This window comes from Canis lupus, chromosome 30 (assembly GCF_048164855.1).
Source record: "Canis lupus baileyi chromosome 30, mCanLup2.hap1, whole genome shotgun sequence".
Taxonomy (NCBI): domain Eukaryota; kingdom Metazoa; phylum Chordata; class Mammalia; order Carnivora; family Canidae; genus Canis; species Canis lupus.
Genome location: NC_132867.1, coordinates 17,374,605 through 17,402,593, shown reverse-complemented (window position 1 = coordinate 17,402,593; position 27,989 = coordinate 17,374,605). Strand labels below are relative to the sequence as shown.

General features: G+C 36.3%; 1 long non-coding RNA gene across 2 annotated transcripts in view; it reads left to right on the top strand.

The window, feature by feature from the left end:
- The window catches only part of LOC140621488 (uncharacterized), a 49,729-nt gene extending 25,643 nt beyond the window's left edge, over positions 1-24,086 (top strand). The window contains exons 2-4 of one of the 2 annotated variants that reach the window (XR_012021205.1): positions 20,064-20,206; positions 22,283-22,376; positions 23,577-24,086. This is a non-coding gene — a long non-coding RNA (uncharacterized lncRNA). Of the gene's footprint in view, positions 1-20,063; positions 20,207-22,282 lie in introns of both variants that reach the window. The other variant, XR_012021204.1, reaches the window with a different exon arrangement.
- Positions 24,087-27,989: the final 3,903 nt, after the last annotated feature.

The window sequence follows — 27,989 nt, the reverse complement described above, 5'->3', positions numbered from 1 at the left end:
GGAGGTTTTTCCACATACTACCAAGTATTCTCTGTCATCAGTTGGGTGTCCTACAGCTCAGCTCAATTCTGACATTTTCTGCCCAGAGATAGCATCAGATTCCTGCAAGCCTCCTCACCACTTCAAGGGCCAGTCACAAGTCCCAGGTTGCTAGCTGTGCTCCTGGTCGACTAGCTATAGATTGGGGGTTAACAACCCTCTCTTTGAGTTTGGATAATTTGCTAGAGCAGTTCATAAAAGTCTGAGAAACATTTTACTTACTAGATGACTAGTTCATTATAAAAGGATATGATTCAGGAACAGCCATCTGGAAAAGATGCCTAGGGCAAGTATGGGGAAAGTGTGCAGAACTTCCACGTTTTCTCCAGGGTACCACTCTCCTCCAAATTTCCACGTATTCATTAACTTGGAAATTATCCATACCTTGTGCTCTTGGATGTTATGAAAGTTTCATTATATGGATATGATTGCATATATCATTGGCCATTGGCCATTCAACCTCCAGCCCCTCTCCCCTCCCACCCTTAGGTGTTTTCCAAAAGCCAACATTAACAGAGTGAAAGACACTTTTATACTCTCATCTTTCGGAAATTTCAAAGGTTTTAGGAGTTCTGAGCAGCAGTTCCTTCCCCAGCAATGGGGAGGAAGACCAAATATGTATTTATTATAAATCATAATATCATAAAGGTAAACTCCTGTCCTAGGTTTAATTCATAGTTCACTACCTTATTTATGCAATTATTCACCTTTTGTTCCTGAGCACCACTTCCGTGTCTACCTCTGGGCCTTTATTCATTCTGGTCTATCTCTTTTTTCCCTTCTGAAGTGTCCTCCATTTGGTCCCTCATATTTCAAGGCCCTTCTTAAGCTCCCCCTTATTTATTAAACTTTCCAATTGAACCCAGACTTCAGATCTTTCTTCTCTAAATTTACTTACCCACCCATTTTACAACCACTCACTTACCACCTTTGGACATCTGTTAACTTGTTCTCTTGAACAGAGTTCTAGCTTTTTGTGTATTCATGATTTATCAGTAACGATATGAAAGGAGAGTATTACATCATTCTTTGTGACTATTACAGCAGATGGTATAAACCTGTGCACAAGTATCTAATAAAAGGGGTTGGGGAAAGAGAGAGAAAGATAAGTTTTATTTCATGATATCATAGTTATTTCCTGGAAAGTTGGATTTCCCACTCACATTTTCTAATCAGCTTATAACATGAAATTCAAAGGTTCGGTACTAAATGACACTCTTCATTAAGTATTATAATGGGTTACATTGTGGCCTCCAAAAGATATATCTACTCTGAACCTTAAAATATGACCTTACTTGGAATAAGGAACTTTGCAGATATAATTAAGTAACTTCAGGATCCACCAAATGTTTAAAGAAGCAAAGAAAGATTCTCCCTTTAGAGCCTTTTAGAGTAAATGTAGCTTTGCTGACAACTTGATTTGGGACTTTGGGTGTCTAGAATTGTGAGAGGATAAAGTTCTGTTGTTTTAAGACATGAAATTTATTTATTATGGCAGCCTTAGGAAACTAATATTAGTGTTTTTCCCCGAGCAGATGACATATAGCAAAATCTGAACCATTATTATATTTTAGGAAAATGAACTATGCAAGACCTGTATTGAAGGAGTTATGTCTGTTGGACAGAAATACAGGTGTTGTAAAATATCCTGTTTTATACCATAAGCAGTTAAAGATAAATTTTGTTAAAATATTGTTCAATACCTCACCATTTTGGTATAATCTGGGAATCAAGAAGCCACTATCACTGTAAATAATCCATGCTCACAACAAAAATAGACATAGTAGGACTCAAAATCAAGACACATTAAAATAATAACCGAACACTGGAAAATAAGTTCTGAAAATACCAAGAACTTCTAAAACATGTTTGCCAAGAGAAAAGGAGGAGAAGGAAGAAGAGGAATAGGAGAAGGAGGAGGAAGAAGAGGACTTCTGCTTCTCTGATAAAATAAAAAGAATTTGCTTCTCTCTCTCCTGACTTTAGCAAATAGAAAACTGGACAAAGTGTATTAAAGTACATTAAACTATTGTTGAAATGAAGATGTTCCAAATGTACAAACTTCTAGTTATAAGATAAACCAGCATTAAGGATATAATAATGTACAACATGATGATTATAGTTAAAACTGCTGTGTGGTATATGTGACAGGTGTCAAGAGAGTAAATCCTAAGAGCTCTCTTCACAGGGAAAGAAATTTTCTTTTATTCTTTTTTGTATCTACATGGTGTGATGGACATTAACTAAACTTATTGTGGTAATCATTTGACAGTATATGTAAGTCAAACCATTATGCTCTATACCTTAAAGTTGCACAGTGCTATATGTCAATTTTACTTAGTAAAACTGGAGGAGAGACACAGATAAGGTGACATTAAATAAAAATAGAGTAAAAATACAATTAAAAATGTTTAAACTACTATTTCTGTACATTGGACAATAGCCAACTCAAGAGTGTGATCCTTGAGAAAATAGAAACAAATGAGGTGAAGTTTATGATTGCCCTAGATTCTTACCTGGACTTACATTCTAGGACATAAAGCAGGAAAGATGGTTCTGAGCAGATCATGGTTGTCTAACCAAGTAGAGAAGAAAGAAATTAGAATTCAGAAGGTCTAAGAAGGATGGCATAGATAAAGTTCCAAAGAGGAAACTATGTAGAAAGGAACACTAGAAATCTTAATAAAGCTCCCCCAGAGACTTACCTAAATAATATGATGTGTACATATATATAGGACGAAACACCATGATCTAGGTAAAAGTTGACTGGGATAGTTGGTGATCCTCTGAGTTCATGCCAGCCAATGTGGAGAATCTTTGCTGATCACTCTCAAAATTAAGGAGAGATATCAATATCTCTCAAATCTCAATAGTGGAGCTAAATTATACTTAAAGTAAAAGTTGCTCTACTTACAGCCAAAGAAAAATAAACTCAAAAAAGAGCAAGATAAATGGCAAAGAACTAAACTGATTTCTAAAACTTAGGCCACTGCTCTTTAGAGGGGGACAACAGTTGCTGGCCACACCACTTAAAATGTGCACATAGAGCATTCACTAAAAAATTACTAGACATGCAAAAACTAGGAAAATGAGACACATAACCAGGAGAAAAATTAGCCAATAGAGACACAACAAGAAATGATATTAAAACAGCTGTCTTCCACAGAGGGGAAGGCAATAATGGAAATATTGAAATGCAGCTCAGTGATCTATTGGACAACACTAGCAGTCTAAATCCTGTACAATTGACGGCCTGGAAAGAGGTGGCAATAAAGCACATATCTGAAGCTATAATGAACACATTTTCCAAATTTAAGAAAAACTTTATATAAGATGCATAACAAACCCAAAGGAAAATACACTGAGACAAAGTGAGGAGATATATGTCAACAGTATCAGGAATGTAAAAGGAGACATCGTTTTAAGTTCTATTGACCTTGAAAGGACAATAAGTAAATACAATGACTGGCATTAAGCCCAGGCATTTAAAAAATGGATAAAATGAAAAATTCCTTAAAAGCTACAAATTACCCAAATGACTGAAAAAGAAGTAGAAACAAAATCTGAATAGCCATACATCCATTAAAGAGATTGGAATTGGAGGCACCCGAGTGGCTCAGTTGCCTAAGCATCTGCCTTCAGCTCAGGTCACCTCCCAGGGCCCTGGGATTGAGCCCCACGTCTGGCTCCCTGCTTAGCGGGGACCCTGCTTCTTTCTCTCCCTCTGCTGCTCTTCTGCTTGTGCTCTCTTGCTCTCTCTGTCAAATAAATGAATATGTCCTTAAAAAAAGAAAAAAGAAACTGGAATTTAAAATGATCCCACAAAGAAATCTCCAGAATCAGATGGCTTCACTGGTGAATTCTGTCACAGACTTAAGAAAAAATAACTCCAATCTTATGCAAAATCTTCTAGCAAATTATAATTCATCAAATTAACAGCATAAAGGTGAGAACCATTAGATCATCTCACTAGATTCAGAAAAAGCATTTTACAAAATTCAATACCTGTTTATATCAGGACACTAGTAATAGAAGGGAACATTCTCTCTCTCTCTCTCTCTCTTTTTAAGATTTTATTTGTTTATTCATGAGAGACACAGAGAGAGAGGCTGAAACAGAGGGAGAAGCAGGCTCCCTGCAGGGAGCCCCAAATGGGCCTCGATCCCAGGGCCTTCCAGGATCGCGACCTGGGCCCAAGGCAGGCGCTCAACCACTGACTCACCCAGGCATCCGGAGGGAACATTCTCAATCTAAAAAAGGTATCTATATAAACTTGACAGCTGATAGACATCACGATGAAGGGTGAAAAATTGCTTTTCCCGTAACATTAGGAACAAGGAAAAGCTCTCCACACTCAACATTCTTAACTAACATTGTTGTGAACTGTAATAAAACACAACCAAGAGGGCAGCCCGGGTGGCTCCCGGTTTAGCGCCGCCTTCAGCCCAGGTGTGATCCTGGAGTCGCAGGATCGAGTCCCACGTCGGGCTCCCTGCATGGAGCCTGCTTCTCCCCCTGCCTGTGTCTCTGCCTCTCTCTCTATCTTTCATGAATAAATAAATAAAAATAAAAAAAAACCCACACACACAACAAAGAAATGAAGACACACAGTCTGAAAGTATGAAGTAAAACTGTTTTAGCAAATGACATGATGGTGTATGTAAGTGCTCCTAAGAAATCTACAAAAGGCTACTAGAATTAACAAGTAATACTTACTTGTATAGTATTATAGATACTAATAAGATTGTGAAAACAAAGTAAATATAAAAATCAATTGTATTTTTATGTGCTAGCAATGAACAAAAGAGGATTAATGTTTTAAGTATTTACAATTGCATCTAAAACCATGAAATACTTAGAATTAAATAAACTGTAGGACCTGAAATGAAAACTATAAAATATTGCTGAGAAATTAAAGAAGACTATTATAGAAAGTGATAGATACCATGTTCATAGATTAGTTTACTCAATAAGTTACTAGTTCTTCCTAACTTATCTATAGATTGCATACAACTCCATCCATAATTCCAGCAAGACTTATTTTTGAGAAAAATTGACAACATAATTTGAAAAGTTAGAGAGAAATGCAAAGGATCTAAAATAGCCAAACAACTTGATAAAAGAGCAAAATTGGAATACATAGATTCCAAGGTTTCCAACAAATCTATCGTAATCAAGACAATGGTATTTGTGAAAAAATACGCATACAGATTAATGGAACAAAATTAATGGTTTAAAAGAAGACCATGCAAATTGGTCATTTCATTTTAGACATAATAATTTAGATGAAATAATTCGATAGGGAAAGGAAATTTTTTTCAACAAATGGTCCTGGAAAGGTTGAAAGTATCTACAAATAAACAATTACCAACCCTTATCTCAAAATATGCAAAAAACATCAACTTGTAATAAATCCAAGATATGAAAAATGAAAGCTAAAATCATAAAGCTTCTGGGATAAAAATATATTTTTTATATTTTATAAAAACATTTTCATAAATACTTCAAAATATATCAGTCATAACAGTAAAAAGGGATAAAATAAACTTCAATTAAATATGAAACTACTCTTCAGTTTTTTTTTTTAAAGATTTTATTTATTTATGCATGAGAGACACAGAGAGAGAGAGAGAAGCAGAGACACAGGCAGAGCGAGAAGCAGGCTCCATGCAGGGAGCCTGACATGGGACTCGATCCCGGGTTTCAGGATCACAACCTGGGCTGAAGGTGGCGCTAAACCGCTGAGCCACCCAGGTTGCCCTCAGTTAAGTTGATAAGTGAAAATGCAAACCACAAACTGAGAAAAATAATTTGCAATAAATATATCTGATATAGAAATTGTATTCAGAATATATGAAAAATTCTTACAATTCAATAATTAAAGCAACCCAAATTAAAAAAATGAGTTGCTAGAGGAGTGGTGGGTGGGGGAATGAGTGAAACAGATAAAGAAGATTAAGAACTAAAAATCTCCAGTTATAAAATAAATCATGGAGGTGAAAAATACAGCATGAGGAATATAGTCAATAATATTATAACATTGCTATTGACTACACTTATCATGGTGAGCATTGAGTACTGTATAGAGTTGTTGAATTAATATGTTGTATATCTGAAACTAATATAACACTATATGTAAATTATTCTTCAATAATAAGGAATTTAAAAATAAAAAAATTAGCAATCCATTTAAACATATTTCAAAAAAAAAAGATATACAAATAGCCTGCCTCTTATTATATAAAAAGATGCTTAACATACCTAATATGTACTAGGGAAATGCATATTAAAACCATAATGAATAAATACAATCTGAAAAAAAAAAACATAATGAGTACCATTATAATCCCACCCGAATGGCTAGAATTAAGTTGACACTTTCAAGTGTTTGGAACAACTGGAACTCTGATACATTCTTGTACCTTGTGAGGAATGTAAAATGGTAGGATCACTTTGGAAAGGTTGTTGGGCTGTTTCTTATTTTGTTAAACATACACTTTCTATATGACCCTGTAATTTCACTCAAGACAAATGAAATGTGCCCACATGAACACTTACACTTTGAATGTTCATAGTAACTCTTGTTTTTTCCATAATTAATAGTCCAAATCTGGCATTTAGCTAAGTGTCTATCTACTGTTGAATGGTACATTCATATGCTGGTGGTAGGTAGCTTCTAGCTCCCAGTATACCTAGCTACCAAATGTATTCACAGCTTCCCCTCCCTTCTCCTTGAGCAAATTCTTTCTGACAAATAAAGTATCTCATTGTTGAGGGAATGTCACTTCTGTGATTATATTCCTAGAGATTATAGCATTTTACTAGCAGACTCTCTTCCTTGCTGATTTTGATGAAGCATATTTCCATTTTGGGTAGAGGGGCCCACAAAGCAACAAACTGAAGGTGCCTCTGGCTGACAGCTATCTAGGCTCTGAGGCCATCAGTCTAATGCCCCAAAGGAACTGAATTTTGCCATCCATCCCAATAAGTGAGACTGGAAGTTGTCCTTTCCCAAATTAACTTTCAGATGAGACCTCAGTGCTGGCTGACACTGCAGGCTTGTAAGCAACCCTGAATCAGAAGATTATTCACGTAGGCCATGCCCAGATTGCTGACCCACAGAAACTATAAGACAGTGAATGTGTTGTTTTCAGACAAATGTGTATAATAGATAACTCATATACTCACCAATAAAGGAACAATCTAATGATATATACAATATATTAGTTTTCTATTGGTACATAACAAATTACCACAAACTTGGCAGCTTCAAACAATGTCCATTTATTATCTTTTTAAAGATTTTATTTATTCATTATGAGAGACACACAGAGAGAGACACAGATACAGGCAGAGGAAGAAACAGGTTGCCTGCGGGGAGCCTAATGCCGGACTCCATCCCAGGACCCCAGGATCATGCCCTGAGCTGAAGGCAGATGCTCAACCACTGAGCCACCTAGGTGTCCCAATGTCCACCTATTATTAATTCATGGTCTGTATGTCAGAAGTCTGGGCATGATATAGCTGGGGTCTCTGCTCATCTCAACAGACTGCATTCAAGGTGCTGAACATTGCTGTCGTCTTATGACTCTGTAGCTCAGAGTCTCTGTTAAGTTCACGTCGTTGTTGACAGAATTCAGTTCTTTATGATTGTAACACTGAGGTGGCAGCTTTCTCGTTGGCTGTCAACACAGGACTGCTCTCAGCTGCTGGGGGTTGCCTGGTGCTCCCTGCTTCAGGGCTTTCTCTATAACATGGATATTTTCTCTTTAAAAGCCAACAGTTAAGTTTCTCTCATGCTTTAAATATCTCTAACTTTTTCTAAAGGCTCACCTGCTTAGGTCAGGTTCAACAGGAAAATATTCCTACTTAAATGTATTAAAGAATATGATTACATCTGAAAAAAATCCGCCATAATAGCATCTAGGTTAGTGTTAGCTTGAATAACTGAGAGAAAGGGTGTATACCAGGAGGCAAGACTCTTGGGGACCATCTTAGAATCCTGTCTACCATGTCAGTAGTATGGATAAATTCCAGAAACAGTATGCTGAATGAAATAAGGAAGAGTTAGTTAGAGAGGATCACACCCTGAGCCGACGGCAGACCTCAACTGCTGAGCCACCCAGGCGTCCCCAGTTCATTGTCTTTGAGCAAAGTGTTTATCCATGGGAAGTATTTGCATGTATGTTTATAACATGAGCATGTGTTTGTGTGTGTGTGTGTTGTGTGTGTGTGTGTGTGTGTGTATGTATGTGCTTGATTCATTAGTTCTGGTCCCCTGAATATACCAAAGGAATGAGGAGAAATATTTATACCTTAAATGTTGGCTCAGCTGAACATCTCTACCATCTACTTTCTAGTATCTGATCCTATCCATAGAGAATGGAACCTAAAACTAAAATCGCATTTGCTAGACTCTTTTGAAGCTTGGTTTCTGAGTGAGACTATGTTTGGCCAACCAGATGTTCTCACAAAGCATTTAGAAGGTGATAGTGAGGAAAAGGTCACATGGCTGGCTCATTGTTTATTTTTAATGAGTTTTTTTTATGGAAAACATTATATAGAATACAGTGCATACATTTTAAGTGTATAGTCGGATGAGTTCTGAAAAATTTATAAGCCTGTGTAACTAGTATCAATATGAAGGTACATAATAATTCCCTCATCACATAAAAGACCCCTGTACCTTCTTCCAGCTACTCCTCTAGCCCCCAGATCAGGCAAGTATTGATCTGCTTTTTATTATAAAGGATAGAAATTATCTTTCCTAGAGATGCAAGGGGAAAAAAAGACAATGAACTGTAATATATAAAGAGAAGCATAATGTACATAATAGTTGCCCACAACAGATAGTTATTCATGTGAATATATAGAGCAGTTTTCATCCTTTCTTTATTGTCTCACAAGCCAAAAAATAGTAGACCTGGTTTCCTTTTTTTCCCCACAAGATTTTATTTATTTATTCATGAGAGACACAGAAAGGGGCAGAGACATAGGCAGAGGAAGAAGCAGGCTTCCCGTGGGGAACCTGATGCAGGACTCGATCCCAGGACCCCAGGATCATGACCTGAGCCAATGGCAGACACTCAATCACTGAGCCACCCAGGTGCCCCATAGGCTTGGTTTCTGGTCCTGAAATTCACCAACCAGAGAAATTACCTCCAGATAAATGCCATGACAGACATCATCTCTTCTTCTCTTAAACCTGTGTTCCAGTGTTGATACTTAGGAATGGAATCTATTCTAGGAACATATGATTCTTAATGGGGGAAAAGATGGAGTTTTATACAGATCCTACAGAAATCATTAAAATAAAGTACTTTTCCCTTTCCTTTTTGGACCAGCTAACTTTATAGGGCAGGACTTTCTTCAATAATCTCTATTTGAATAATAAGGGTGGAGTGGGCAGGGCATGAATCAATTATTCTCAAGGCCAAATATTATCCTCTGGGGTTAAAAGAAGGGTGTTTTCTCTTTCAGTCACAAGCATGTGTGCTTACTTATCAAAAATAAAATACACAAATTAGTGAAATATTTTAAGAACATCTGGAAAGGATTTTCAGATGATGAGCTGCAGAAGCACACCACTTAAGAACCACTGACACAATAAATTATATAAATAGGACAAAAGAGCAAGATTCAAGCAAATCGCCAATGTTCATTGATTGTGCTTCTGCACTATGTATCACACCCAGAGAGAAATAAAACTTAATTAAGGCAATATTATGTGAGGGATGTTGCTTATTTGATTTCTGTCAAACCTAGGCATACATATGGGGATGAAATTTACTTACTGATGTCCACTGAAATTACATATTTACCTCAAGACAACTTTCATGGGTTCTTTAACCTTAGGCCTCAGGAGAAACTAAAAAAGAAAGAAAATGATCAGATACCACATGCCATTCACAGCAACTCCCTTGCACCAGGGGCTGAGATGGAGTTGTTTCAGTATTTTCGCCACACACGAGTTTCATCAGACTTCACAAGTCATGTCCTGCCCTCTTCCCTGGAAGGGTGAATGTACCAGAACGGTGTTTGATTTCAAGAAAACCCAACAGCGAGTTAAACAAATAGGGGCTTATTGGTCCCATGCAACAAATCCATGGATAGGAAGAGCGGGATTAGTACTGTGGCCCATGGTCATCAAGGATCTAAATTTCTTTTGTACTCTTATTAAAACCAATCCCAAAATGTGGCTTTAATCCTCATGATTGCAAGATGATTGCTCCTCCAGGCATCCATCTGGGAGGATGGCAAAGGGAATAAGGGAATTTTTACATTGGCCAAAATTGGGTCACATGTCTCACTTCTATCTGCACTGGAAGCTGCCAAAGCAAGATTTTTTTAATTGGGCACACTTCCACTTAATTGGCAGGGCTGTTAAGTCAGAAAGGGTAAGTGGATATTGAATAAGCATTGAGCAGTGTCTGTTGCACAAGATCCTCTATCTTGATACAACATTCTCCAATCTAACCTTCATATTACACACACACACACACACACACACACACACACACACACACACACACGTGAGCCACTTAGTTTTGCTCACTTACATTCAGCTTCTATGAATTTCCTCAGTAAATTCATTCCCTTAAAGGATAAGTGTACTTTTTTGAGGAATATAAAAATCTAAGTGTTTTTTGTCTAGGTTTCTATGTCTCTAAATCAAGCACAAGAAGTTCTGAAATTCAAATGATTGCTTAATCAGAATCAAAATAAAATGCTTTCTGAGAGTCCCAAACTTGTAGCATTTTTACAGAGTTAATCAAAATCATACTAATTTCAATAGAATGTGTTTGAGCCAATAAACATGCATTGTGCATCAATGGTGGGCCGTGCCTTGTGTCAAAGTTACCAAGAAGAAAGAGACTGTCTTCTATCAGGGAACTTCCATTTGATACAAAAGATAGGCATGTGAACACAAAAGTGTGATAGAGGAAGGTAGTATAAATTAGAGGATAGCACCATGGAAGAATGTTTAACTCTTGGTGGCGGGGGGCAGCAGATGTGCAGAGAAGACATCTCCAAAGACAACATATCCAAGCTGGGTGAATTGACAATGGGCCCAGTTTTCATGTTTTCTGGTTTTCGGTCTGATGCATTTTCCACAATGTAAAAATGGAAATAAAAAAGGAGCAATGAGAAATGTACTTTCAATAATATTTAAAAATCTATCTTGAAATAAATATACAACCCAAAGTGTTGGTCTGAAGTTTAATGAAATGTTTGCACTACTGCTTTGGCTCACCCAAAACATGTTATGTCATCTTCATGGCTATAAATTTCATAAACATGGAACATCTCACAATATGATTGTACCTACTGGAAAACAAAGAGCAAACTAACTAATCATCCAAGAAATTACTGTCCACAGAGTATGCTAGATACTTTCATGATTAGCTTGAGAAATACTTAAATTCTGATTTGTTTTCTGTACTAAATATTTGACAATAAAAGAGATTAAATATTTTTTTATTGGCTCTACCATAGAAAAATAGTCTAAACTGTGTGTTACCACCCTGTGGTTGAGTGTGTTGAGGATCCAGTTACACATTCTTAAAGCTATTTTACACACATTTCAGATTTGGGGGAAGGATAATTTCATGGCAGTCCAAAATGATTATGAATTAGGACATGTTTCACCTTTTCCCAAGACTCCCTATTTTTATCACCATCTTTCCATTTAAGACACATTCCACAAACCCAACCCTGTCTGCCTGGAAAAATAGTTAACATTCATAAAAATGTATCAAACGCCTTCAGGATATTCTATTCCTTTAATTCTCACAACATTCCTGAAAGTTCAAATGAGCCATTTTATGTGGGTTTTATGGACTTAAGAGACTTCCCTAAGGTCATACAGCTAGCTACTAAGTGACCAAGCCAATCTTGGTTTCTTCATCCCCAACTCAACATTCTTTCTAATATTTCCCCTGACTCCAATCAGGTCTGTGGTGTGTATGGTATGCTACACAGTTATAGTCAATTCTTAATTACTGACCCAGATATCTTTTTCTGTTATTTCACCTAAAAGCTAAGTCTTTTCACTAGGTACCTTGCAGCTCAAATAATCTCTCACTGTAAATCTCTACTTAATGAATTTCCTTCAACCAGGCTCCTCAAAAGTTTCTAATATCTTAAATATAATATTTATTTTAATAATCCAAGAGTTTTTATTGAGCATCTATTTATGTTCCAAGCACTCTATTAAGAGCAAAGAAGACATAATAAATTTTAGTTTCTGTCTTCTAGGAAATTATTTTCTTTAAGGTAATATAAGCATCATGATGACAAGAACTCCAGTTACTACCGTATTTTTAATGCCTAGAACAGGGCCTGACAATATATTTTAAATAAATATATATAGTCAGACATGTAATATTTAAGTGAATTATCAGTTCTAGAAAGCATACAATGGATATAACTACAAACACACAAATATAGCCAATAAGAGACAGAATATAAAATGGAAAAACAGTACAGTTCTAAGCCCAGACACCCAAAGAGTATGCCAACAGGGATCAGGGTACATTCCTGGGATAATTAATAATTCCTGGCAGGCTTTTGTAGCCAAAGTAGAGAGAAGCCAAACTTCATTTGGTCTTGTTTATATCAGGAATCTTATCTTAACATAAACTTTGAGCTGTTTACAAATTTTAGAACATTTTCTACAATGTTCACACAATGTGGGCTTACAGACATGAAAGGAACAGCATATCAGCCCAATGCATTCATAAACAATAAGGTAACATCTTCTAAACCAGAAGGGCTAGAAGAGAACAAGGCTGTTAAAAAAGGAAGATGGACTTGCATAGTCAAAACAAGGCGGATTAGTAAGAACAGAACTTGTTATTTTAGCTAAAAGTGGTGCAAATTTCTGGGGTTGGGTAAATTGGAAACTTTACTAAACTCATTTTATGCCCCTGAAAGTTATATTAGGTTTGAATACCTAGTGCAAGTTTTATAAGAACTATTAAATTTTTCATTTCCCAGTTTAGATGTAATCATTCTCAACAAATTATTTACCTTCAAAATGTTAGTTTCTATGTGTTTTTAGAGATAGATGTTTAGATAAATCTTACCTGACTACTACAAGTGGGCATCCTTTGCAGAATGTTGTTCCAACTATAGCATTGGCTAAACTTTACTAAACATATTCTCCATGACAGATAAAGAAACTGAGGCACAGGGGGTTTTCCGGGTCCCATAACAAGTAAATGGTGAATGAGAATCTGAGCTCAGGAAGTATAGCTCCAGAGCTGATACTCTAAACTCCCAAATAGGGCTCATAGCAATGTTTGCTTATAATGCAAGTATAGTCAAAATTCACTTTATGCAAATTTATTTTGCCTTCTTGATGGACTTTGCACGACACGAGTTTAACTTGGAATGATGTATTCTTGCCACACAGTATGAATTATTTTGTATAGGACAATGTCATCGATTTTTTGTATGCCTAAGAAATGTGATTTTAATGCTAACCTGAAGTCAGCAAGAAGGCAAATCTAAGAGGGGGAGAAAAGTCTATATGACCATTTAAAAATTCCATACTGAAGGAGATATGATGGCAGGTGATTAATACAAATCTAATTTGTTTGACTTTCCAGTCTTCCAAGAATATTCCAGGGAAGTGAGAACCTAACACCTCATACAAAGTGGGCATGAAATTGTTAAACTACAAATCCAATTGATTAGGAAAGCTTCTTTCCTGGAATGAATGAGCTCCCCATAGAAAAGAAAATACCAATGAGATACAAGTTTAAAAAGGCATGAACAAAGCATATTGGAGTAAGGAGAGAGGGAGTTTTAGGCAATCTTCAGCCAAGATGTTCTCCAAGCCTGATCCTCCTTGACAATGATGTGTATAGTTTATCATGCAAAACAATAAAACATAGATTTCTGGACCCCATTTCCAGATTTCTGGATTCAGTGGGTCTGAGGTTGGTCCTAGGAAATTGCATTATTAACAATTTCCCAGATGATGCTGATATTTGTGATCTAAGAACCACACTTTGAGAAACACTGCTCTACTGGCTCTACAGTAATTGCTCTCAGTATATACAATCACCAGAAGGAGTGTTCTGTAAAATGCCTACATTGTAAGATTATGCTTTTACAACTAGGATCAGAGTATATGCTAGAGAAGAGAGCTAGAGTAAGTCAATCCTGACCAATAGAAGAAAAAGAGAAAGAAGATCTACCAAAATGTGTATCAGCTCCAGGAATAGCAAGCAACCTACAGGTTGGGGGCTGCTTGACTATGATAATAAAGACACCAACCAGACCAGAGACACCAATCACCCTGTCCACTCCTGGCTAACATTGTCATCAGAAAACCAGTGAGATAGAGTACCATCTCTGTGTTAATTATATTATAGGTAAGCCTATATATTAGTTATAATTAGATGAAGATCCGGACTTTATCCTTTATGAAATGGTGAGTCCTGGAGTTTTAAACTGGAACATGACCTATTAGATCTGAATTTTAGAAAATGAAAATATATATCAATAAAGAATATTCCAGTTGAAAATGAAACTCAAGACTAACTTTAAAAAAGTGGGAAGCGTAGTGTCTCATATACCAGGAGTAAGTTGGAAAATTTATCCATGGCTGTATCCACATGCTCAAATAATATTCTTAAGATTTTTGCCAACTTCCCCAATTGTTCCTGAGACTATGCTTTTCCAGACTTCAGTCTAATGTCCAACCATGAACCAATGTCTATGGCCTCAGGTAACCAGAAGGTTGGGTTGGACAGAGCCCCAGAGCCAGTCCCCTTGGACTATGAGCAATTCTCTTACAGTGTACTCCAGTATTCCATAGAAATGGTGTTGTTTTTTTGTATGCCTCGACATTGAAGAGTTTGGAAAATATTGCTCTAGAAAATAAAGTAGCATAAGATAGAAAATAGGCCACATATTTCCCAATTATTCCTATAATGATCTCAGTGAAAACAATCTTTTGGTGTCAAAGTCAAAAGAAGGCTTAAACAACCAACATCCTTAACCCTTATTACCCGAGTTAGGTAGATAAACAATAACAACAACAACAAAAACCTTATAGAGGTGGTGGCTGCAATGCTCTTAGAAGGTGGAAAAGAGGAGAAATTGGATAGGAAAGCCTCAGATAGGACATTAGGCCCCTCTCCCTACTGCTCCCCCTCATCCTTACTTCAACCTGAGTGATCTGGGATATATTTCTATGTTGTATGTAAGCTTTTCTTGAGGTCAGGATTCAGTGGCTAAAAAACTCTCACAAAAACATCACCTTATAAACAAGCTTAGATAGAGAATACTCCATTGTAATTATGCCACCCTTCACTAGAGAACTCAGAAATATTCTTGAAAAATCTAAGCTAAGGATTATAGGAACTCTCTATCTTACAGACCCCTATTACGAATAGAGCAGGAAATAAACTCTCTGGGACTGAATTTTTGATGTCGTTACAGTGCAATAGCTTAGTTCGTCTTAGGGACATGAGTTTAACTAAAGCTCAGAAATCAGCTTGTTGTCCTCCCTGGGCTCAGGAAGAGCGGAGCATGCATATACACTGGTTTGGGACAATTCTGGCAACAGTCCAGTGAGAAAGTATTGCATGCCAGGTTCACACTCAGTTATCTACAGTTTGAAGAAAAAAATTTTTTCCCTGAATAAAAAAAAAGGTGAGAAAAAAAAAAACCCTCATAAAAAGATAACCAACACAGCCTTTAGGAGAACTTTTAGCTTTCAAGCGCCTCCTTGCAGAATCACACAAAGATGATTTTAAAAGCCAAGTTTTAGAGTGAGATGTACAGTTCTGGGTCTTCAACAAATTCTGACAAGATTTCACACACTGTCAGAAAGGTTCTTTTCTCTTGCCTGGCTTCCCTGCGGTGGGAGAGGGGACAGAGCCAATGCCCCAACCTCCTCGCACTCAGGGAGCCACTTTGACCCCGTTCCAGAAGCCCAAGGGCTGTCCTTAATTAGCATTGTAATTTATATTGCACAATTATGCAAATTGGGTACATAAACAAAATTATCCTTTCAGTTTGGCTTTGCTACTGGAGAAATGCAAAGCCAGTTAAAGATAAGAATAAAGAAAACAGAATACATTTGCTTTAATGCGGTGCACCATTTCTTAATTTATCCATTCTTTTGTTTTACGAGTTCACCTTGTACTTGGGGGTTTTCAGGTTGTTCTTTCCTCCTATTTTGTTTTTTCTTCCTTTTACTTGGCTCCTTTCCTTGAGAAATTTTCCATCTCATTAATTCTGCGGCAGCAATTCATAACTCTTCAGGCCATTTGTTTTTCACTATGGCTGCTATCTCCACTGTCTATAGTTTCTCTTTCCTTTTTTGCTCTCAGATTCTCTCCTTTCTCTTGGCATCTCTTTCTATTTTACTCCATTTTCCCATTAGTTTGACTTGCTTTTAGAGCTGTAGGATGCTCTTTGCCCAAGAGCTCGCAGACACCCACAGGATGCAATAATTTTTACTAAGGAAACTGAAAATAAGCCTGGCAAATAACAGAGATTGGAAGACAGGGAATCGAAGATACGAAGCCTGGTGAAATCTAACTGGAAGCCAATGCCTGGATGCTATACACAGTATTCAAGTAGTTATTAACCATCAGGTAATCAATCAACAAATCAGCATTACGAAGATAATTTTCCAACGTTGGATGATATTCTAATTGAGCTGCCCCTTCAAAGAGCCTTAAAATTGCACGGAAGAATGGAAAATTTAACATATTTAAAACTGGTGGAAAATATAACCTTCTAGATAGAGCTGGCTTTGCAAGAACAGTGGCTACTGATGCTTGACAATATGTGGAGATTAACAGTTAAGAGAATTTATAAGGGAAGTGTGTGAACAGAACTGAGAAAGGAACAGAATTGTTCCTTGTTCTATCTGCCCAGAACCTTGGCTCCAACAGGGAAATATACTCCCCCTTCTTCTCCTTTTCCTCCTCCTCAACCTCCTCTTGCCCGCTGGCTACAACAACAGCAGCCACATTAAAATATAACCCAGGGGATACCAAGCCTAACTTGGGCAAATCAGAGCATCCTCCCTCTGGCTATAACATTTTCACTTTGAATAATATTCAAATGCCTTCCAAACAGATTTTTAGTCTCTCTCTCTCTCTCTCTCTCTCTCTCTCTCTCTCTCTCTCCTCTCTCTCTCCCCTTGTCTCAGTTCTGTAACTCATCTGCTCTTTCTCTCATCTACTTAGTAAGTTCTAGCCATCTTGGCTGACTAGTATTCTCAGCTCATTGATTTTGTGCCTTTTATATTCTCTTCCTACAACAGTCTTCCTTGATTTCTTGATGGCTGGTTTCTTCTTGTCATTTGAGTCTCTGCTCTAATGTCATCTCCAAGAAATATCCTCTTATAACTCTATCTAATGCTGACCTCCATCCCATTGCTTGCTATGTATACAACCTTGTTTTGCTTTAGCACCATTAGAGATGGGCTTATATCTTTGTTTTATATATGTCCTTGCCTCTCAAATATTTATATTTTAACTTACTTATTACCTGAATATCCTCTAGAATGTAAGATCTTGACTGTCTGGTTCACCCCTATATTCCTAGTATTCAGGACAGGGTCAGATACACGGAACATTCCCAAAATAATTTTAAGTGAATGAATTAATGATTGTTTTGAATGGGCAATGACCTACACCTGGTCAAAGTTTTCCATCCCCTTGAATTGTGGGCTCTGTGTTCCAAAGTGAGTGAAGTTCATCTTTTTTGGGCATTGAGTGTGTGAACTAGGAGATAGAAAGCTTATGGCAACTGATTTTCCACCATGTGAACTGAAGTGAGTAAGCCAGTGATGGCCATCATGGAAGGTAGAGGGAAAGGGAATAAGTAGGGGGTGGGAAGGGGGGATATGATAAGAGTAGAGGCGGATGGAAACCGAGTCTGGACAGGGTTCCAATGGCTGGTTTCTGATGATCCAGAGGCCCAGCTACATTCCTGTCTTTGGTTCCTCTGAATCCACTCAGGGTCTTTTCTATGACTTCTGCTTTTTCTTAAACTGTGAATTGGATTTCAATCTTTTCCAATCAATAAAAGTAACACATAACAATATTGTAACATTGTGCTTACAAACTTACGATCATGTGCAAAATTAGCATTTGAATCAAGATTTATTTGCTATTTATTGTCTGTATCACAAAGGACCAATTTTTTAACCTCTCTAAATTTTAGTTCTCTTATCTAAAAATGAAAGGCAATAAAAAACCTAATTGATGGAAAGATTTAATATGATTATATATGCACATTTCTTAGACACAATGTCTGATATACAGTAAGTTCCTAATTAAGGAAGGAAAGTATTGAGCCTGGCTCAAGGGTTAAAGTCTGCTTTGAATTGGTATTTCAAATCTACCCTCATTGGTGTATCTTACGTTTTTGTGACACATACTGCACTTTTATATATTCTAAATTATTTTCATGGTTGAATACATTTAGACTACGACTTCTCTACTTTCCTCTATGAACGTTTATGCTCATCTCATCTTTGATATATCAGTTTCTGTTAGATATCCCAGGTGGGGCATTAGTGAATGAAAAAATACTTGATGCTAAGAAATTGGGGAAAAGATGACACAGATTGATCCTCTTCAAGCATAGGTTGGCAAGTGTGAAGTATTCCAGTCTCTGAAGACAAAAGTAAATTCATAGAATGAGATCCTGGAACATAGACACTGGTGGAAGCTTGTCCTGCCTAATGCTCCTGGTGATGGAGAGCTCTCTGCCTATTATAAGACCTAGACTGGTAGAGTATGAAGAACAAAATCTGGAAGGGCTTGGACTGGATCAGCCTTTGTGGATGAAGCTTGAGGTACCACTTTGCTATTCCTGTGGTAGAGGGCCATATCCTAATGTCCAGTCTATGAGGATCCTATGAGTCAGCTCTGCTCTCACCACACCAATAAACCAAATGAAGCACAGCAAGTAGGGGAGGTGGGGGAGTGTTGGGAGGAAGAGTCTTTCCCAAGAGCATTAATCTTAAAATCCAAGGAGTGATGATAGGATAAACAAATGTAGCAGAAAGTAAAATGTGAGTCTCTAGTCCGTTGACATGTATTTATTTTTAAATATAGCATATCTGCTAAAAGTAAAAATAAATAAATAAAATGAAACATTTTACAAAATTGTTATGAAATGAAATGAAAAATATTCGTAAAAACTTTAGAAACCTACACATGGGGCACATGGTACCTCAGTCAGTTGAGTGTCCCACTCTTGATTTCAGCTCAGGGCATGATCTCAGAATCCTAGGATTGCCCCCTGTACTGAGCTTCACTCTCATCAGGGAGTCTCCTTGGATTCTCTTTCTCTCCCTCTCTCTCTGCCTTCCCCCTCCTCCAAAATAAATAAATAAATCTTTAAGAAAATTACAAAAAAAACCCCACTCTGCATACAATTTAATGATATTGATTTAAAATGTTGACATTTTTAAATATGTTCCCTTACCTGAGCCAAAACTGGAATTCAGACCCTGCTAAGCAGCAGATTTGAATCTCTAATCGACTTGTAATTCCCAGGAAATTATGACCGAAGGATTGAATATCTTCTAACATAGCAGATCAGAGTACATTTAAAGAGATTGAAAACTGTTTTTCTGACAAATTCTGCATGTGGATTTGAGAGAAAGACTAGATTATGGGCACTATATTTTCTGCTGACATCCAAACTGTAGTGTGTGTGAAATTATGTGACTTATCTAATTCAGCAATAACCAGGTAAAAATGTAATGGAAAGAAATGAGTCAGATTTGTACAAAAGTATAAAATTGTAAGAAAAATACTTAGAACATATTTATGGGCCATATAAGAAAACTAAAAACATGGACAGACATATGGAAAGTTCAAATACTAGATATTGGTCATTTAATTATCTACATGTGGCTGAGATAAATGGAAGTATTGATATATTATGGGGTATTATTTTGATACTCTATACAAGTTATATTTACTAATACAATAGTCCTCCACTTATCCACAGTTTTGCTTTCTGCATTTCAGTTACCCACAGTCCGGAAGCAGTCATCCTTCCCTCATATTGTCAGAAGGACAATAGCATCCTGTTATGTTCCATTGCCCACATCATTCATCTGACTTCATCTAATCACACAGGCATATTATCATCTCACAGTACTGCAAGAAGGGTGAGTACAGCACAATAAGATATTTTGAGAGAGAGAGAGAGACCATGTTCATGTAACTTTTATTACAATATATTGTTATAATAGTTCTATTTGATTATTAGTTTTTGTTGTTAATCTCTTATAGTGCTTAATTTATAAATTAAACTTTATCATAGGAATATGCACTTAGGAAAAATATGGCAAATATAGGATTTGGTACTATCTGTGGTTTCAGGCATCCACTGGGGGGAATCTTGGAATATATCCCCCCACAGACAAGGGCTCTACTGTATTTCATCAAGAAAACTGCAATTACCAGGGATCCCTGTGTGGCTCAGCGGTTTGGCAACTGCCTTTGGCCCAGGGTGTGATCCTGGAATCCTGGGATCGAGTCCCAGTTTGGGCTACTTGCATGGAGCCTGCTTCTCCCTCTGCCTGTGTCTCTGCCTCTCTCTCTCTCTCATGAAAAAATGAATAAAATCTTAAAAAAAAAAAAAGAAAACTGCAATTACCTTCAAGATTAGTCAAGTCAATTACCAACAGGATTACCCTCTCTCTTTTATATTTCCTATTTGTTATATTCTCTTTCTAGTTTCTATTTTTTTGAGCCTTACTCTTTACATAAAATTAAAGATCTTTTTCCTTAAAAATTGATTTAGTTCATGGGGCACCTGGGTGGTTCAGCGGGCTAAGCATCTGACTCTTGATTTTAGTTCAGGTCATGATCTTAGGGTTGTGATACCAAGCTGCATGTTAGGCTCCTTGCCAAGATTCTTTCTCTTCCTGTCCCTCTGCTTCTTCCAACTCTCTAAAAAAATAAAAATAAAAATAAATGGATTTGGTTCATGATTCATGTGTTGATTTTTACATTTCTCTAGTTCAATTAAATTTACATTGCTTCTAAGTTTCATCTCTTTGATTTATTATCATCTACTTATGTTCTTGAGGTAAAGACTTGATTCATTTACATTTATTTTTTATGTAGTAAAGCCTAAGGCCTATGAATTTGTCTCTGAGAGTTGCTTTGGTACTATACTTGTATTAAAATGTGGTGCTATATAATGTTAGATTCCTAAATAGTGTATGATTGTAGTTTTATTTTCCAATTTGTCCTAATAGTCATTTAGGCAAATGGATTATTTAATGTTGCTTTGTTTTAATGTTTATTTTTAAAAATTTTTTGGAGATATTTTTATGAAAAAATTATTTTTAGTACTATTAAATTTTGACCACATGTGATTTGTTATTTCTATTATTTATCACTTAGTTTCTTTTGACTAATACTGATCTATTTTGCTAAATAAGCTATAGATGCTTGAAAAACTATGTGTAGTGTCTGTTTGTAGGGTATAAGTATTTATAGATATCAATTATTAACTTTTTCTTTTATTTATTTCCTTAATTAAAAAATATTTTATTTATGCAAGCCAAGAAATAGCAGGATGTTTTTTTTTCCCCCACAAGATTTTATTTATTTATTCATGAGAGACACACAGAGAGGCAGAGACGTAGGCAGAGGGAGAAGCAGGCTCCTCGCAGGAAGCCTGATGTGGGCCTTGATCCCAGTACCCTAGGATCATGCCCTGAGCCAAAGGCAGATGCTCCACTTCTGAGCCACCCAGTTATCCCTATTTTCTTGATTTTAGTTATTTAAATTACATCATTCTTCTCTAGTGATTTGGTAGTTGCACATGTTTATAGTTTACATGTGTTTATATTTTCCCTTAAAATATCTCCATACATTCTTTATACCTTATACTTGAGTCATTATCAAAGCCAAGAATAAAGCAGTACAGTTGACTCCTCTCAGAGATGAAAATGTTGGTATATTTTTCCTTTATAATCCTCTAACTCCTCCTTCCCACTTCCATGTCCACATACCCTTGCTAATTTCTGTCAACATAATCCATAATTTAATACCAACTGATGATGATGTTTACTTTTTAGAAAATGTTTGTCTTTTATTTTGCCAATAATCTTCACATTTGCATTCAGTTTTCTTAGCATATTACCAATGATTATGTAAATTTACCTTTATGTTCACTCATTGCTGCGTTCCTGTCCTTGCACAATGGCTGGCACATCATATGTTTTCAGGAATTCTGGTAAAGGAACCAATGCAGTAGAACAAGAGAGAGAAGATAAGAACCTGACCAAGTGAACTTAAACTGCCATAATAAGTGCTGCTTCTGTAAGTGCAAATTACCATAAACATGTTATCACCAAGATTATGATAAATCCATAATGCAGATTTTACCTTGACAGTCCCATCTCTGCCATGGTCACAAACACACACATACACATAAATCCCTTCTAATGGGAATAGACACTTTACTATTTCCCATGTGCTAATACTCAGAATGTGTGGCACTTACACGGACTTCATTGTTTTACCCCTTTTAATGGATTCACCTGTAACTAAACATTGGTCTCAAACTCAGCTGCACATTGTAATCACGTGGGAAGATTCTTAGACACTTCTAATGACCTAGCTACTCACCAGACCTATTAAGTCCGAATTACTGTGGTTGAGACCCACGCAACAGTACTTTCTAAAGCTTCTCATGTGATGACAGAGTGCAGCCAGGAATAAAAACATAGGAGAGGGGACACCTGGGTGGCTTGGTGATTGAGTGTCTGCCTTTGGCTCAGGTTGTGATCCCAGAGTCCTGAGATCGAGTCCCACATCAGGCTCCCTGAGAGGAGTCTGCTTCTCCCTCTGCCTATGTCTCTGCCTCTCTGTGCTTCTCATGAATAAATAAATAAAATCTTAAAACACACACACACACATAGGAGAGTCAGTTTAAGTCTGAACCTTTAGTCTAGTTGTGCCTATAGATTTAATGCAACATAAGAGCTTTTAAGGGTACTTAAAAAGAGATGCTGGGAAACAGCTTTCTTTAGGACTCTGATAACTTCATCAAAACGGAAAACACTTGTATCATTGCAATAACTAATCCATCATTTTTAACATGCAGGTCAATGAGGCATCCAACTCTGTTTTGGGGTGAGATTAGAGACAAGAGGGCCCAGCATTTGAAGGACAGCTCAACTAAAACCCACATGGAAGAACAGAATGTAACCCAACTGTTCAAAAAAAAATTAAGATTTTATTTATTTATTAATGAGAGACACAGAGAGGGAGACACAGAGACATAGGCAGAGGGACAAGCAGGCTCCCTGTGGGGAGCTAGATCTGGGATTTGATCCTGTAACTCCAGGATCACGCCCTGAGCTGAAGGCAGACACTCAATCACTGAGCCACCCAGGTGTCTCCAGTTTTTCAAAATTAAGAACTGTTTCATACATTTGGTTGGGGATCACTTCCATAAGAAAATTTGAAGTTATGGTCACAATATTGAGGTCTTACCATTTTTTTCTTTATTTTTAGGCAGCCTGCCACATAGATGTTTATTTTGTGGTGACTTCGACATTTGAATTCAGAATATGAACCAGATTATCAAAGTTTGAAGCCTACCTGAGTAGAATCAAGAAAATATTCTCTCTGGAAATGCCCTGCAAACACTGTTCAATTATTATTATTACTATGTTCAGTTATTATTACCATAATAATTATAATGCTTAACTTGAGGAAAGATACAGATCTTTTTTTTTTTTTTTTTAAAGGAAAAATGGAGGATCCCTGGATGGCTCCGTGGTTTAGTGCCTGCCTTCAGCTCAGGGTGTGATCCTGAAGATCCAGGATCAAGTCCTGCATCGGGCTCCCTGCATGGAGCCTGCTTCTCCCCCTGCCTGTCTCTGCCTCTTTCTCTCTCTGTGTCTCTCATGAATTAATAAATAAAATCTTTAAAAAAAAAAAAGGAAAACACTCTTTGTAAACTTTTGGTGGTATTTTATTATGCACTTCTTTCTAAACACACCATTAGGTAATAAATTAACAAAACCATTCAAACTGTAGTTATTATTACTTTACAATGAAAGGTATCAGCCAGTTGTTTTACACTTGGAAACAACATTCATTCATTCATTATTTTAAATTTAAAATTTGTTTGAGGGCATTAACCAATTTATTTTTAATTTTTTCCAGATTTATTAAAGTATAATTGACAAATAAAATTGTATATATTTAAAAAGTACAATGTGGGGGTCCCCCATGACTCAGGTGGTTAAGCATCTGCCTTTGGCTCAGGTCATGGTTTCGGGGTCCTGGGATCAAGCCCCAATCAGGGCTCCCTGTTTCTCTGTCTCCCCTGCTCATGCTCTCTATCTCTCTTTCAAATAAATAAATAAAATCTTTTAAATAATAAAATGTACAATGTGATAGTATGATATATATATATATATATATATATATATATATATATATATAGTGAAATACAACTACAATCAGGTTAATACATCCATTACCTCACACATTTAACATTTTATGTGTGTGTGTGTGTGTGTGTGTGATGAGAACATTTAAGATCTGTACATTTAGCAAATTTTGAGTGTATGAGCCAGTATTATTAACTGTGGTCATGATGCTGTACATTAAAATCAATCAATTTAGTAGTTAACATACTCAAACCTCTTAGGAAAGAGATAATATCTACAGATAACAACAAGCTAAATTAGCTTCATGGAGTTAGAACTTCTCATTATTTTTGGCCTCTTCCCTGCTAGGTGGTATCCATTTTATTGTGTGTCTTTTAAAAATATGTTGTTAAAAATATGTCAATGCACTTGTCAGGCAGGTATCCTTAATTAAATTTTAAAGATACGTTTCTTTGTAATAGAATTGGAATTTCTGAAGATACAGAGCTTGACTGAAAAATATCAAGCAGAATATGGGATCTTTGGACTTTAATTATAGAGAAAAATGATCCAGTTCAGTTGACTTAAGTGTCTTCTATAGTGATTCTCACATAGTCCTGTGATTCTCAAAGAATACCTGGACCAGCAGCATCAGCATCACTTGGGAATTTTAGAAATGCAAATTCTCAGGTTCCACCCAACCTTACTGAATCAGGAACTCTGAGGTTGGGGCCAGCAATCTGTTTTAACAAACCTTCTCTGTGATCCTATTAGACTCTGAAGTTTGAGGATCTCTGACAATGATAAAAATGCCCAAAAAGGTAATAGAACAAACAATAAAACTTATGACTCTTCTGCTATTCTTGTTTTATTTTGCCCAGGAAGTTCATTTTTATCTTCAGTAGAATTAATCAGGGTACCTACCATTCTATTATATTTTTCCATTACATGTCAAAGATTCATGACTGGTTTTCAACATCTTTCAAAGTACACTTAAGTGATCATTAATTCTTCACATTTGCTTTCAAAAATTCTTTCAAGCAGCAGAGTGTTAGATTTCACGTGTGCTTTACTTACCTCATTGAGATAATGTTACTATAATGATCTCACTTATATGTTGCATAATTAGATCTAATATCTCTCTAATGAGATACACCATGTTATTTGGAACCAGCTGCTCTATCATGGATAGCGAAGGACACTCTACGCTAAATTTTCCAAGGTATTCAAGAATAATGTTAAGTGGTCATTTCATACAAATTATTTTTTCTCCTTTCTTTAAGAATCTATTTGTTTCTGCATGTATATTAATATTCAAAATTAGACTAAAGGAGTCAGCTAGCTTTGGCATGAGACATAGTACACAACAATTATTTGCTGAGATAATAAAAACTCTCCATTACCAAGAAAAAAAACCCAATTACCTGAGATTATAGACCAGGGTGCTCTGACATTCTTGCGTTTGTACATTTATACTATATGTTAAATTCTTATATTATAGTCTAAGAAAGAATGTTTTTATATCAATAATATATTCATTAGCAAGGAGCTACATGTAGGCATAAGAAGGTGGTAGCCATTTCTTCAGTAACTGCTTATGTATGTTCAATAAATATGAGATGGAAATAAGTACATATATATCTTTGGGGCTTGCTTCACTGGTTCCTCACTCATATAAAAATACCTATGTGCATCTTTAATATTGACAAATGAATACACAATAGACATATGTAGATACACAAAGTGGACTGCGTGGTGCATACCCACTAGTTTATATTCAACGGTATTCTCATCTCTCTGCTGAATGTAAATACACGACTATTTATCTAAATTGTATTTGCTTGTTAATGAAACCAGAGCATGCAGCTTTTTATGAAAGTGTGGTGAATTAATGGCTAAGATTACTTCACCTCCCTACAGCCTTCCGAGTCTCTACAGAAGGAGGAAATTAAGGGAGACAAACTGAACTGTGATGCTCCGGGACTCCCTTGATTCCGCCTGTCACCGTTGTAAGCCAGCTCAAGGCCTCAGGGGAGTCGCCTGCTCTCGCCTTCCGCAGCCAGCCAGACGGTGACGGCCCACTGCTTTTATTCATTACCCTGAATGTAATGCACTAAATTTAACAAGTAACACACTCAGCGGGAATTTATTGGCCTTTTGCAGCATGATTGCAAGGTAGGATATGGATATGGATTCCAATTACTGTTGACACCCAGATAAGAAGAACAAAGCCTATATATAATTATTAATCAAGGTTGATATTTTAAGGAAATGAAAATAAATAAATAAATAACTCACTCACTCTATAGTATTTGAAGTAAATGCTCCCAGGTTGAAAGAACTCTCTCCCTGCTTACACAATAGTAGCATTCCCATTAAATATAATAACAATAATAAAATAGCAACGTAGTGGCAAAGTGATCCTCTAAAGCAACAATTTTCACATCAAAATGGCTATGTGGAGCAGAGGTACAGTAGAGAAAAGGCTAACAGAGTCCTCATAATAAGTAAATGAGCGGTCAAATAAACACTAATCCTTAAGGATTTAATATTTTAGTTAGAAAAAAATACTCCATTTAATATTGTTATTCCAGATGACAGTTACATATAGCTCTATTTGAATATGGTAGGAGGAGTGATTTAAAAAAATACGGGGTCATACTTTCACATCAATAGCACTGGGATTACCTGAACATAAAAATTAAATATTGTTGGCATACAGATATTTATGAGGAACTTCAAAGTCCTTGGTTGCTATATGAACATGAGAAAAGGAGTTAGAATTTTCACTCACTTTGGGCAAGGGTTTATTATAGCTGTTGTTTGTTTTATTTATAAAGGCCAAAGGAATACAATAAATGTAAAGGCATAGAAGAGAGAGAACATGATTTTATTTTATCAGACTGTATATAAATGAAAAATGTTAAATGTATAAGGTGTATGAAAACAAAGAGAACATCACCTTCTCCATGATTAACCCAAATGGCCAATTTATTATTGAAATAAGAGGCAACATGCATCACTGGTAAAGGTTTGAACTCTCACATTACAAAGAATCATATCCTGGCTTTGATAATTACTAGTACTCTGACCTTGAGCCACTAATTTAATCTCTCTTAGCCTGTTACCTCAAGTGTAAAATAGGGATGATTATAGTAGCTACCTGTGTTGTTATATTGCATTATATACTTCAAAGTTGCTAAGAAACCAGATTAAATGTTCTCACCACAAAAAAGAAGTGATCATTATGGGACATGATGGTGGTGGTAGCTAATGCTATTGTAGTAATCATATTCCAATTTATAAAGGTTTCAAATCAATATATTATACACCCTAAACTTACACAATGTTAGATGTCAATTATATCTCAAAACATAGTTCTGACAAATAATATGGTTTTGAGCACAAAGTAAAAACTCAATAGATATTAGCAAATTTTATATGTTTAGTACTATTTCAATATACTTGATATTAAAAATCACTAAACCAGGAAACAAATAGCATCATAATCTCCAGATAAGCTTCAGTACAAATTTGAGCTCAGAGA